The 10,983-nt window shown below is 49.3% G+C and overlaps 1 pseudogene; it reads right to left on the bottom strand.

The window, feature by feature from the left end:
* Nucleotides 1-890: 890 nt before the first annotated feature.
* Nucleotides 891-8,766, bottom strand: LOC141582931 (phospholipid phosphatase 2-like; annotated as a pseudogene).
* Nucleotides 8,767-10,983: the final 2,217 nt, after the last annotated feature.

Genomic DNA, 10,983 nt, shown 5'->3' with positions numbered 1-10,983 from the left:
TGACATTCAGCTGGCATTCTGCAGGGTCTGGGGCACCTTCCTTCCCAACTACCAAGGGCAGATCTCCATCACGACCCCTTGGGTGAGGTTCCCGCGCTGCAATTTTGTCTCCCAGGGCTACACGAGCCTTTCCAAAGGCTAACACTTGATAGGAACACCCTAGAGGGTGAGGGAATAACAGAGATTTCAGGTGCAAACAAAACATCAGCAGACATTTAAGTTACTGCTTGTACAAAAAACAAATGTACCCTTTACCCTCCAGTTGAAAATGTAAGCTCTGTATGTTCTGTCACCACTTCAGGGAAACAAGTCCCTGAATTACTCATTTCAGAAGCGTGGCCCCCAGGTGCACAGAGTGGACATGAGCAGAGGGGAAAGGTGTGCTGACCCATCTGACCCTTGACCCCAGAACCATGCAGTGAGAAACACAAGGGGATGGCTTGGCTGCTGTCCTCCACCGTCACAGCGGGTGAGTCTGCCTGACTCCTGAGCTCCACGGAGCCCTCTGACAGGAGGAACACTGTCCCAGAATGGCCATAAGGAACAGAGGCACTGAGACCACTCGTCACACCAATGCCTCATTTTACCAAAAACCACATGTACACTACATTTTACAAAACAGTCCCTTTCTTAACCCCATAAAATAATGGGTATATTTGGGAAGCTACAGAAACAGGTCCCCCTCCAAATGCTCATGGCTACCTAGGCCTCCCCAGATCCTTGGTCCAGTGCAGGGCAGGGGCAGCAGAGCCTGCTCAGGGTTTGTGGAGCCTGCTCGGAGCCCTCACTGCCTACCCAGGGCCAGAGGGACAACCTGGGGGGCCAGCCTCAGCTGGACTCACAGCCACTCTCTGCCTGGGTGGGGTCCAGCTTCAGGAGGAGCAGTGCAGTTACCCATAGTGGTTGTGGTCAGCATCCCCCAGTGTCACTGTCAGTGACAGGCTGGGCTTCCGTTACTGCTCCTCCTCCTTCAGGCAGTACTGTGGGGGTCAGGCTTTGAAGAAGTCTGAGATATAGCAGACCCGGCAGAGTGGAGGAAGGTGAGACTGGGCAGGGGCTGGGCAGGCACCAGGGAAATAGGCATGAGCAAAAGGAGGAGAAACAGGGTCCCAGGTGGGCAATGAGAGGAAAAGTGCCTGTGGAGGGAAGAGAGGCCTCTTAGTAGGTAGAGGAGCAGTGGAGAGCACTGGGGCGCTGACAGGCCCAAGGAAGGACTGCTGGGTGCAGGCAGGAGACCCAGGGAAGGAACTGGGGGAAGAAGGTGTCCAGGGATGAACTGGGGTTAGAGAAAGGTGTCCCAGGGGAGGATCTGGGGGGAAAGAGGGGTCAAGGGAAAGACTGGAGTTTGGGGTAGAAGTCCCAGGGGAGAAACTGGGGGAAGGAGGGGTCCCAGGAAATGAGTACATTTGGAGTAAGGGGTCCCAGGGGAGGACTCTGTTGGGCAAGAGTGTACAGGGAAAAACTAGGGTTGGGCAGTGAGTGGCCTCTGGACAGCACAGGGGGTGAGTCAGGGTCAGTAGCTCACAGTGAGACTAGCAACCTGCACCCCCTGCAGGAGGCCAGCAAGGATGTTGCTCCAGTGGTGTTTGTGATCAGACAGGTGGGTGTAGCCCACATAGAGGGCAAAGGCTACCAGAAAGAACCTTGCCCACTTCTAGCAGAGCCATGCCAGCATGTAGAGCTGGGATGGGAGAGGGAGCCTCAGCCTGTCCAACCCAGGGCCTCCTGTTTTCACAAACAAGTCAGTGAGCACCCCCATCACCACAAGAACTCATTTTACAGCTGGAAAAACTGAGGTCCAGGGAAGGGAGTGACTTGACAGGTGAGCCCCAGAAAAATGGACTCACTTCCAGGAGCACCACACAGTACATAGCAAAGGAGGTGTGTCCCAAGTAGAAAGACAACCTGGGGAAGGAGAGGCAGCAGGTCAGAGGGCAGATGGCTCAGTTGGCATCTTCCAATCTCCCCTTGCCCCTACTCCTCCCACAGAAGGGAGGATTCAACACCGGAGCTGCCAATGTTACAGGCCACCAAATCTCAAGAGCAGAGGCTGCTCCCTCTGTCCTTTCCAGTTATCTGATGATGGAATCAGAGTCTCCAATTGGGGCTGTGGCATGAGATGCCTCACCCGTGAAGACTCTGAGGCCTGAACCCAACACCCAGGGCAGACGGCAGTATCCAGCAAGCAGTCAACACCAGTTTTATTTTCACGGAATTTCTTTTCAGGATTTTCTCCCATCTATGGAACTGAGGGAATATTTCTTTTCATATAAATTTGAGTTCCCGTGAAGGACATGAATGAAACACAGAACATAGGAAGCAACAAAAAACTGGCAAAAAAAAAAAAAAAGTCACAATTAACTTTTTTGCAACTAATCAAAAGCTAGCAGGAACCAGAGGATCACTTGATTAATATAATCCAGTTGAGGCAGGGCACAGTGGCTCATGCCTGTAATCCCTGCACTTTGGGGAGCCGAGGGAGGTGGATAACGAGGTCAGGAGATTGAGATCAGCCTGACTAACATAGTGAAACCCCGTCTCTACTAAAAATACAAAAATTAGCCAGGCGTGGTGCCATACGCCTATAATCCCAGCTACTCGGGAGACTGAGACAAGAGAATCACTTGAAAACCTGGGAATTGGAGGTTGGTTTGAGCCAAGATCATGCCACTGCCTGGGTGACAGAGTGAGACTCCATCTCAAAACAAAACAAAACAAAAAAAGATAATCCTTTTAGAAAACAAATAGCTTTGTGGTGGTTTAACTCATCCTGGTCCCTCTCCCACCGCCTAGCTGTGGTGGCCTGAGGGTAAAAGACCACAAGCCCAGCACAGTTTCTGAGAAGGGGCCTTATTTGCAACTTCGGACTAGGTTATGGCTCCAGGGCTGATCTTGATCTCACCTGACTGGACATTCTCCCAGTGCTGAGGTGCTACCTGGAGGACATTTGTAGGAAATGTTAACAGCAAATTTGTTAGTCTCTGCAGCCTGGGGCCACGAGAGCAGATGAGGCAAAAATAGATGAGCCAAACAGCATAGGAGGAAAGGCCAGGGAATAAAACGCTCTGGGGAATGAAGGCTTGGAACCTACAGGGCCAGAGCAGTGCAGGAGCTTGGAAGAGGCCTCCAAGGGCCCCACACTCACATTGAGCTGGCCTTCCAGCTCTGCACAAGCAGGAAGTGAAAGGGAAGGCAGAGAAAACCTGTTTCACTGCGGAAGGGCTGACCCCACAGGCACACAGACCTCTTCTACTGACACGAGAGGGTGTTGTAAATTTTTTTTTTGTTGTTGTTGTTTTTTGTTTGTTTGTTTTGTTTTGTTTTGTTTTGTTTGCTTCCAGATGTTTAAAGAAATCTCTGTTCTATCACAAGCTGACCACCAGGCTAAAAGAACAGAAGGAAATGGCTACCCATAACAAAAGATAGAGATTTCACAGTCAGAAAAGTCATTAAACAAATAACCACTGCAACAAGGAGCAAGAACACACCCTGAGTAGTAGGGAAACTCCTATTTCCAGAGTGGCCACATTATAATATTCTAAACACACAGTTTAAAACAAAATAAAACAGGTTGAGTTTGGTGGCTTAGGCCTGTGATCACAGCACTTTGGGAGGCTGAGGCAGGTGGCTTGCCTGAGGCCAGGATTTTGAGACCAGCCTGGCCAACATGGTGAAACCCGGTCTTTACTAAAAGTATAAAACTTGTCTAGGTGTGATGGTGCATACCTGTGATCCTGGCACTCAGAAAAAAAAAGCACAAGAAGTGTTTAAACCCAGGAGGCAGAGGTCACAGTGAGCAAAGATCGCACCACTGCACTCCAACCTGGGTGACAGAGTGAGACTCCATCTCAAAAAAAAAAAAAAAAAAAAGAAAAAAAGAAAAAAAAAAAAGAAAAGAAAATAGATCAGTTAAGATTATTTAGTTGGGCCAGGCACAGTGGCTTACATCTGTAATCCCAGTACTCTGGGAGGCTAAGGTGGGTGGGTCATCTGAGATCGGGAGTTTGAGACCAGCCTGGCCAACATGACAAAACCCCATCTCTATTAAAAATACAAAAAAATTAGCAGGATGTGGTGGTACATGCCCATAGTCCCAGCTCCTCGGGAGGCTGAGGCAGGAGAATTACTTGAACATAGGAGGTAGAGGTTGTACTGGGCCTAGATCATGCCACTGTACACTGCACTCCAGCCTGAGTAACAGAGTGAGATTCTGTCTCAAAAAATAAAATAAATAAAAACAATAAAAATGAAAATACAAAAATTAGCCAGGTGCCATGTTACACACCTGTAATTTCTGTAGTCCCAGCCACTTGTAAGGCAGAGATGATTTGAGCCCAGAAGTTCAAGTCCTGGGCAAGATAGCAAGACTCTCATCACTAAAAGAAAAAAAAAAAAATGGTAAAAAGAAAAAAAAAAAAAAAAAAAAAAAAAAAAAGACAGTGACAAGGAACTGAAAAAAGAAGACATAACCTAGGAAACCCTAAAGAAAATGACAGAGGGCCTTCCTTATCAGTAATTACACTGACTATAAATAGATTAAACACTCCAACTGAAAGTCAGCGATTCGTTAAATGCCTTAATTCAATAAAAAGATTAACATATTCTGGAAATAAAATAAAATAAAATAAAAAGTCAGAGATCTGGCTGGGCATGGTGGCATACACCTATAATCACAGCAGTTTGGGAGGCCACAGAGGGTGGATCGCTTGAGCTGAGGAGTTCAAGACCAGCCTGGGCAAGATGGCAAAACCCTGTTTCTACAAAAAAACATAAATAAACAGCAGCTGAATGTGGTGACCAGTCCTAGCCACTCAAGAGGCTGAGGCTGGAAGATGGCTTGGCCTGAGAGTGCAAAGCTGCAGTGAGCTGAGATCACTGTCCTTCTGTCTGGGCGACAAAGTGAGCCTCTGTCTGAAAAAAATCAGAGACCAGACAACACATAAAAAATACAGCCCAGCCGGGCTCGGTGGCTCACGCCTGTAATCCAGCACTTTGAGAGGCTGAGGCCGGTAGATCAGGAGGTCAAGAGATTGAGACCATCCTGGTCAAGATGGTGAAAACCCCTTCTCTACTAAAAATACAAAAAATTAGCTGGACATGGTTGCACATGACTGTAATCCCAGCTACTCAGGATGCTGAAGCAGGAGAATCGCCTGAACCCAGGAGGTGGAGGTAGCAGTGACCCGAGATTGTGCCATTGCACTCCAACCTGGGTAAGAAGAGCAACACTCTTGTCTAAAAAAAAAAAAAAAAAAAAAAAAAAAAAGGCCCAATTTTATGCTAGGTATAAGAGACTTGCTTTAGAGTCAGAGACATAAATAGGTTTAAAGTACAAAACTGGGGAAAAAAAATATTCCATGCAAACAGTAACAAAAAAAGAGCCACAATAGCTATACTAATATCAGACAAAATGGACATCAAGACAAAAATTGTTGAGACAAAACTCATACGTATCATTCTACGATGATGAACGGGTAGTTTATCAAAAATATATAGCAATTATAAAGGTAAATGTAGTAAACCACAGAACTCCAAAATGCATAAAGCAAAAATGGACAGAACATTACAACATGAACTTCCAAAACACAAAATTGCACTGTGTTCAAACAGTAAGAACATACAAAAACATTTTTTGTTTTTATTCTATTCATTTATCCTCTTTTTTCTTTTTATTTATCTTTTTCCTGTAGCTTTGAGCAAAACAAAAACAACTTTTTTTTGAGACAGAGTCTCGTGTCTCCTGGGCTGGAGCACAGCCAGCTCACTGCAACCTCTGCCTCCCAGGTTCAAGCAATTCTCACACCTCAGCCTCCTGAGTAGCTCAGATTACAGGCATCCATCACCAGGCCAGGCTAATTTTTGTGTTTTTAGTAGAGATGGGATTTCTCCATGTTGATCAGGTTGGTCTCGAACTCCTGGCCTCAAGTGATCTGATCACCTCAGCCTCCCAAAATGTTGGGATTACAAGTGTGATCAATTTTTTTTTTTTTTTTTTTTCGAGTCAGAGTCTCATTCTCTCACTCAGACTTAGTCTCTGCCTCCCAGGTTCAGTTCAATCAATTCTCTGCCTCGGCCTCCTGAGCATCTGGTATTATAGGCATACACCACTACACCTGGCTAATTTTTGTATTTTAAGTAGAGATGGGTTTTCACCATGTTGGCCAGGCTGGTCTGGAACTCCTGACCTCATGTGATCTGCCCACCTCAGCCTCCCAAAGTGCTGGGATTACAGGTGTGAGCCATCTTGCACAGCCCTCCAAAATTTTTTTAATTAGAAAAGGAATCTGGGCACCGTGGTTCATGCCTCTAATCCCAGCACTTGGGAGGCTGAAGTGGGCAGATCACCTGAGGTTAGTAGTTTGAGACCAGCCTGGCCAAAATGGAGAAACCCTGTCTCTAGTAAAAAATACAAAATCAGCCAGGGGTGTTGGTGGGTACCTGTAGTCCCAGCTACTCAGGAGGCAGAGGCAGGAGAATCGCTTGAACCCCCACGAGGCGGAAGTTGTGGTAAGCAAAGATCACACCATTGCACTCCAGTCTGGGCAACAAGAGTGAAACTCCAACTAAAAAAAAAAAAAAAAAAAAAAAAAAAAAAATTAGAAGAAGAGAAGGCAGAAATAAAAAACAACATAGTGTATGATTCCGTTTATATGAAATATGGATAACACGCAAATCTACAGATAGAAAATAGGATAGTGGTTGTTGCCAGGGGCTGGGGGAGGAGTGACAGCTAATGGGTACAGGGGTTCTTTGTTTCCTTTTTTTCCTTTATTTTGAGACAGGGTCTCACTCTGAGACCCAGCCTGGGGGAGGCACAATCTTGGCTTATTGAAACCTATACTTCCCAAGTTCAAGTGACGCTCCCACCTCAGCCTCCCCAGTAGCTGGGACTGCAGGTGCCCACCACCAGGCTTGGCTAATTTTTTTTTTTTTTTTTTTTTTTTTGAGATGGAGTTTCACTCTCCTTGCCCAGGCTGGACCAAAATGACACAATCTCAGCTCACCATAACCTCCGCCTCCCAGGTTCAAGTGATTCTCCTGCCTCAGCCTCCCGAGTGGCTGGGATTACAAGCATGTGCCACCATGCCTGGCTTATTTGGTATTTTTGGTAGAGATTTCTTCTTGTTGGCCTGGCTGGTCTCGAACTCCCAAACTCAGGTAATCTGCCTGCCTCAGCCTCCCAAAGTGCAGGGATTATAAGTGTGAGCCACTTAACCCAGCCTAATTTTTTGATTGGTCATAGAGACGGGGTTTTGCCATGTTACCCATGCTGCGGGTTTCCTTCTGATGAGACTAATATATTTTGGAATTAGGTAGAGGAGATGGCTGTACAGCATTGTGAATCTACTAAAAATGAACTGTACACTTTAAAATTGATGAAATGGTGACTTTTATCTTATACAAATTTTATTTTGATTATTCACTTTTTATTTTTTATTTTTTATTTATTTATTTATTTTTTTTTTGGTCTGACATTACCCTAGGCTTGTCAGTCAATATTTTGATTTTGTAAAAGGAGAACGATGAGTTGAGACATTTAAGGACCTATCAGTAGAGATGGTAAGAAGACAGCACAGAGCAGGGCAGGGGTGAGACTCGGGGGAGACAGAGCACGCGCCCCCTGGCCTCCTGCTGTCTGCGGGGTGCTGGGAGCCCTGAGGCCTCCCTGCTGCCTGACCACCTGCCTGCTGGATCCTGACCATCTGACTTCTGTGGCTTCTTCTCCCACGGCCCCCCAAGCAAGCTCCCACAAGCTCCCACTGTGAAGGACGCTTGTCCACACTTGGCTGGCCTTGGTGGCATCAACAGCATTTCTGCTGCACACCATCTCCAGCCACATGTAGACCGAGCAGTTGACCCGGCTCCACTCGTGGTCACAGATGGCCAGGAAGTTGGGGCACAGGCGGCTGATTGTGTACTTGGCCAAGTCCATCAGAAACTGGCTCACGGCCACCCTAAACAGGAAGGTCCCCAACACCTTGTACATGACAGCCACGTAGCTGTTGACATCGGAGTGGGAATAGAACTGGTCCGTGTGCACCAGGTAGGTTTCTCCTGCCGAGATCTGCATGTCAGGCAGCCGCAGTGACCAGCGGGGATCCTGGTCAGCCCGTGAGCCCTCACTGGGCGTCAGTACTTCCCACAGGACTCCCCAAGGCTGCTGCAGAGCTGGGAACTCTAAAGGTGCCCTAGCCAGGCTCGATGGCTCATGCCTGCCATCCCAGCTGAGGTGGGCAGATTACCTGAGGTCGGGCGTTCAAGAACATCCTGACCAACACTGTGAAAACCGTCTCTACTAAAAATACAAAATTAGCTGGGTGTGATGGTGCATGCCTGTAGTCCCAGCTACTGGGGAGACTGAGGCAAGAGAATCACTTGAACCCAGGAGATGGAGGTTACAGTGAGTGGAGAACCTGCCATCACACTCCGGCCTGAGCTACAAGAGTGAATTTCCATCTCAAAAAACAAAAGTGAGTTCCGATTACCAACAAGTACCACTCGGGGCAAGGCTGTGTCCCCCAGCCCACCAGAGACCTCCAGGTCACCCCCATCAGGAACCCAGGGTTAGGCTGTACCCCAGCCTGTCACCCTCCCTGTCCCTCTGAACCCCTCCTGCCTTACAAGGATGACAGTGGTCATGATGGTGACCCCAGCCATGAGCCCATGGGTGATGGTGTCTGGCTGGTAGGGGTACTGGATGAAATCATACCCGCAGCAAAATCCTCACTTATATGGGGCATTCACCAATGACAGGACAGTAAAGGGCAGGGAGGCTGGAGGGGGAGAAGAGCCTGGGAGCTTTGAGATTCTCCTACCAGCTGGGCTGTGGGGCCCTCACAACTGCCCTGCCTCGAGGCCTCTCACCGCTGCTCCCACCAACAGCAAGGAAGAGCTCTTCCCACAGAACGTGAGAGGCCCAAGTGACATCCCTTTCCCATCGCCCTCACATGAGCACAAACTCCCCAGGCCTTTTCCTCCTCACACCCTCCCTCTGCTCCTTGAAGAAACTGGGCAAACGCTCACCTCAGGGCCTTTGCACAGGCACTTCTCTGCCCAAAATATCTTATTTTTATTTTTAAAAGTAGAGACACGAGTCTCATGTTGACCAGGCTGGTCACAAACTCCCAGGCTGGATTGACCCCCCAGCCTCAGCCTCCCAAAGTGCCAAGATTACAGGTGTGAGACAAGGTGCCAGGCACCAAAGTAACTGTCACTTCCATTCAGTTTCATCTCCCCTCCTGGCTATCCACACAGGTGTCCCTCTCACAAAAGGAAAAGTCTGTTTAGACAGGTGTGGCAGCCCATGCATGTAATCTAGCAACTTGGGAGGCTGATGCAGGAGAATTGCTTAAAAGCAGAAAATGGAAGTTGCAGTAAGCCAGGATTGTGCCACTGCACTCCAGCCTGGTGACAGAGTGAGACTCTGTCTCAGTTTATAAAAAGCAAATAAATAAATAAATAAAAATAAAAGGGAAGTTCTGCTCTTTTTCCTTCTTGTCCCATGTGGAATTATGCAGTCACCTGTGGGACACTGGACTTAATCTCCCCCCCTCAGCCTGCCAACACCAGGAGGGGCCTATTGTATTCAGAGCAGAGACCCTGGAGGCTGCTCAGAGCCTGGCCAGGGAGGATGTTTAATTAACATCTGTTAAAACAGGACTTATTTCAACCTAAGAGCTGCACAGAGAAGTCAGGAAAGCGCCAAAGCAGGGGCATAGTGGAGGTGACTTCATGCTCACCCCTGCCTGTCACTGACCCTCACGCCAGGGTACATGCCAGCTAGGCAGTGACTCAGGGATCAAAGGCACATTCTCCTGAATTCCACAGTTACAGAAGGTGTCACATGGCACTGGGTCTCCCGTGGCCCTGCTGAGCCCAGGGTGGCCAGGGAAGCAGTAGTCAGCTACAGAGAGCTGGGGCGGGGGCCACTCTCTGTTCCACGTGGCAGGTGCACAGCAAAAGCGTGGGGTGTCTATCCCAGAGAGAAAAGAAGGCAGGGGCGTCCTTTGGTCCAGCAGGGCAAAGACAAAAAAGCATGGCTCTTCTGAGAGTCTGAGGAGGGGCAGGGAACCTCACACTCCTCCTGCATGCCAGCTGCAAGGGTCCTAGAACATGGCACGCCTTCGATGCTGGCTGAGTCTGGGAAAATAAAGCAGTAAAGACAGCAAAGGTCTGCCTCACAGGGCAGAAAAGGCAGAGGGAATGCAAAACAGAAAGGGCAGTGCAGGGGCCCAGAGCCAGGACAGTGCTTGGAGAGGCGAGCGCTGGGGCAGAGGGGGCTGTCATACAAGAGCCCAGCTTCTGCTGGGGCACAGGGGTGGCTGGCGCCGCTGTTGAGGGCAGACATCAGGGAGGAGGCTCCTGCGATTGCTGCGCTGTGGAAGGTTAGGATCACAGGACTGCAGCTGCTACCTGCAGCTCTCAGCAGGCAGAGGCTCACACTGGTTGGCCTTCGTTTCTGACCTCCCTGCCCCAGTAATTCCAGCTAGAGACAGACACCCCCATGACAACCGACCCCGGACTTCCCTCTGCCTGGAAAGCTCACCCTGGGGTCCCCGGAACAGGCACCTTCTCTTCATTTGACCCCCGAGGGCCTTTCTGCCCTCACACTGCCCCCACAGCCCCATCTGGAACCTGTGGACTGCACTGTGAGGGGCCAGAGCTTCCAGATGGAGGTGCCCTCGGCCTGGCCGCCACCCCTGGCACACAGCAGCCACACCCAACCCCACCGAGGCAGCACCTCCCGGCTGTGTGGCCTCCAGCAGGCGACTCCATGAGGCTGCACCTCCCTCACAGGCCTTTTGAGGCAACCCTTTCGGTTATCTGCATGCTGCTGAGCGCCTGGCAGCCAGAAAGTGCCACACACATGTGTAAGTAACTGACAGCACAGCTGCTCGGGACATGGCACCCAGGGCTGGCAGACACGCCACAGGGACCTGGTGCTGTCCCCTGGACCCCCTTAATGACGGTCTACTTCAGAGG

This window comes from Saimiri boliviensis, chromosome Y (genome assembly GCF_048565385.1).
Source record: "Saimiri boliviensis isolate mSaiBol1 chromosome Y, mSaiBol1.pri, whole genome shotgun sequence".
In the NCBI taxonomy this organism is placed as follows: domain Eukaryota; kingdom Metazoa; phylum Chordata; class Mammalia; order Primates; family Cebidae; genus Saimiri; species Saimiri boliviensis.
This window is presented reverse-complemented; position numbering and strand designations above follow the sequence as displayed.